This window comes from Apium graveolens, chromosome 4 (genome assembly GCF_009905375.1).
Source record: "Apium graveolens cultivar Ventura chromosome 4, ASM990537v1, whole genome shotgun sequence".
NCBI classification, from domain to species: Eukaryota; Viridiplantae; Streptophyta; class Magnoliopsida; order Apiales; family Apiaceae; genus Apium; species Apium graveolens.
In genome coordinates, this window is record NC_133650.1 from 209,262,317 (window position 1) to 209,265,885 (window position 3,569).

Consider the following 3,569-nt stretch of genomic DNA (forward strand, 5'->3'; position numbering starts at 1 on the left):
TGCCAAATTGATGCAAAGTAAGTATGAAATGAGCATGATGGGAGAACTAACTTACTTTCTTGGTTTGCAAGTTAAGCAAGTTAGTGATGGAATATTCATTAGTCAAACTAAATACATTTATGATCTTTTAAAGAAATTTGATCTAATGGATTGCACATCTGCAAAAACTCCCATGGCCACTGCAACTAAGCTTGAATTAAACACTACTGAAAAGTCTATGGATATTTCAAGTTATAGGGGCATGGTTGGCTCACTTTTGTACTTAACAGCTAGTAGGCCAGATATAATGTTTGCTACATGTCTTTGTGCTAGATTTCAGGCCGATCCTAGAGAATCTCACTTAGTAGTTATTAAGAGAATTTTCAGATATCTCAAGAGAACACCAAAACTTGGCATTTGGTACGCTAGAGATTCTGGTTTTGATCTAACTGGTAATTCAGATGCATATTATGCAGGTTGCAGAATTGATAGAAAAAGTACAACAAGAATCTGTCAATTTCTAGGAAATAAGCTTGTGTCCTGGTTCAGTAAAAAGCAAAATTCGGTTTCTACTTCTACAGCTGAAGCTGAATATATTGTTGCTGGCAGTTGCTGTGCACAGATTTTGTGGATGAAAAACCAATTGCTAGACTATGGTCTGCAAGTGGAAAGGATTCCTATTTTCTGTGATAACACAAGTGCAATTGCCTTCACTAAAAATCCAGTACATCACTCAAGAACAAAGCACATAGACATCAAGTACCACTTCATAAGGGAACATGTAATGAAAGGTACTGTGGAACTACATTTTGTTCCAAGTGAAAAATAGCTTGCAGATATATTTACCAAGCCACTGGATAAATCCACCTTTTCGAGGTTGGTAAGTGAGTTAGGTATGCTTAATTACTCTTGAATCTTTACGGATAATTTGCAAGTTGTAATGCAGCCAGAAATTTAATTGATTTTTCAGTCTTGGATGATTGATGGAATTTTTTACAGTTTATTTTTAAATGGCTATTTTGGGCCATTCCTCTTGGTTACTTTATTTTACTTTATTTTTTTTGATAGCTATTTTTGAGATAGTATAAAAGCATAATTCATTTTCATTGCTTTTTTTATCATTCTCAAATCATCTGCTCTAACTTCTCTCTTTCTCAAAAGCAATTATCATCTCTCTCTCTCTGCAATTTTCACTCTCTAACAATGGCACCAGTCATCAAGATCATGTCTCAAACTGGATTTATCTATGAGAAGAACAACTTTACGGCTCTACTGAACAAGGGGATTCAGTAGTCTAGCGACTACCACAAAATAATGGATTTTGTGAAGAATTGCAAACTCAACTATGCCATGCTGGAATCACCCACCATTTACTGTGAGGTTGTTGAAGAAATATGGACGACTGCAACATACAACTTAACTGATAAGACTATCACTTTCGCTATTAAAGGTAAGGAATTCTGTGTTAATAGTGATATTGCTAAAGCATGCTTCAAGTTTGCTGATGCTACTGTCACTACTCCACACACAGACAATGATATTGTTAATATGCTTAATTCCATGGTCTATGCACTCTCTACTTCTAAATTAAGTGAAATTAGGAGGTTGGGTCTTAGGAAAGAATGGAGTTATCTGTGTGATGTAGTTACTAAGGTATTTTTTAGTAAAATTAGCAATTTTGATTCAATTAATATCTCTATGCTCAACATGCTTTACATGCTAGTAACTGATAAATTTTTCAACTTTAGTGATCTTGTCATATTTGAGTTGGGGTTTAAGTTAGGGGAACTAAATAAGAGGGGCAAAAATGTCTATTATGCTAGATTTTTAATGATTCTTGCTAACCACCTCTCTGAGAATATTGTGCTTGACAACCCAACCAACAAATTAGATTGTTGGGTTCAAGAAAGGGGAATCATTGCAGATTTGAACAGGGCAAACCATCACAAAGAGGTGCCACTCTTCTATTTTCCAGTTATGGAGGGCAAACCTTCTGCTTGAATAGTACAGAAGACTTAGTAGTAGTGCAATCACTTCTAGGACTGAGGGAAGGGAGTGAAATGAGTGAGAGTCTGGGTTGCTCCCAGGAAAAAGGAGAGGAAAAGAGTGAACCAATGCAGTCCATTTCTTTAGGACTGGCAAAAATGAGTGTGAGGAGTCCCATATTAGATGGTGAAGGTGAGGGTGTGAGGGTGGGGAGCCAAGGTGAGACCTTGATGCAACAAAAGAGAGATCATGAGAGAAATGCAGGTACAGCAGTGATAAGGATAGAAACTATTACAAGTGAGTCAATGAATATCAATGATGCAGAAAGGGAAAGGCTATTTCAGCAAGAATATCAAGCTGTTATAGATTCTATTTCCCTGGATACTGAGACATTTACTCACCTGTGACAGCTTACCAAACTCTAGCTGTACAGGGCAATGATGAGGCTGAAAGATTGATGAACTTGGTACATACTACATAATCTTTACAGAGAGCAAAGAATGCAATCACTACTATGCCTTCCAACATTGGCAGTGATTTTGAACTGGATGAAAACTCTTTTGGGGATGCTGGTAGGGATGATGAGGAAGATAGCATGGACATAGGGGGAGATGCAGATGTTCCTGCCTGGATCCTAACAAAAGAATGCTCCTACTCACATCTCTAATCAACACTATTTAAGCTAATTTATGACACCCAAGCAGCCATTCATGCATCTTCAAATGCCAGCACAAAGAAGCTACTCACAGCACATCTTGAAGCACTCCAGCTGCATAAAATTCAAGCCCTCCAATATAGTCAGAGTGTGGATGCAATCAAGCAAGAAATTTCTGAAGTCAAGCAAGATGTCATAGAAAGGATGGACGCTAGACTACCTGCAACCACCATGACTGAAATTGTTCAAAAGCTAAGGAAGGAGGATGATCTCAATAGGAAAGTTGAGGCCATGGACTCAAGATTATCTGCTGTAGAGAAATCAATGGCCAAGATACTTAACAATCAAGAAACTCAGACTGCAGTACTCCAACAGTTGGTGGCTGCTCAACTCCCTCCCACATAACTTGATGATAACAAAAAGGGGGAGAAAGCCTCAAGTGAGGGGGAGAAACAGCTCAACATTCAAGTTAGCAAAGTAATCGTGCCCACGATTGGTTTCACTAAGCCACCAACTAAAGACATCATTGATCTGATTAATAAAGCAGCAGCCACATTGAGAGCAGCTGAAAAGAATCAGTTGAGCCCAATCAACTGGGAGAAAATTGATGAGGATATTCAAAAGAGGTTTGGGCTAGCAAAGAAGCAAGAAAAATCAGCCATTCATCACTCTCAAGTTAGGAAAATCTCTGTGAATGAATTGAGCATGAATAATCTGGAAAGAGGCCAGCCATCCATCATCAAATCTCCAAAGGCTGAACTAATTTTGAAGCCAAAGGTGAACTATCCAAAATTTTCACTAAAGAACCCCTTGGACACATTGTATGAAACACCAAAGCCTGATGAGAAGAAGCTGTTGGCCAGGTTTATAGCATTCTACAAGGATCCTGCAGATTCAGTTCTAAAAAGGAGAATTGCCAAGATTTTCAGAAATGGTAAGGAAATCTGTG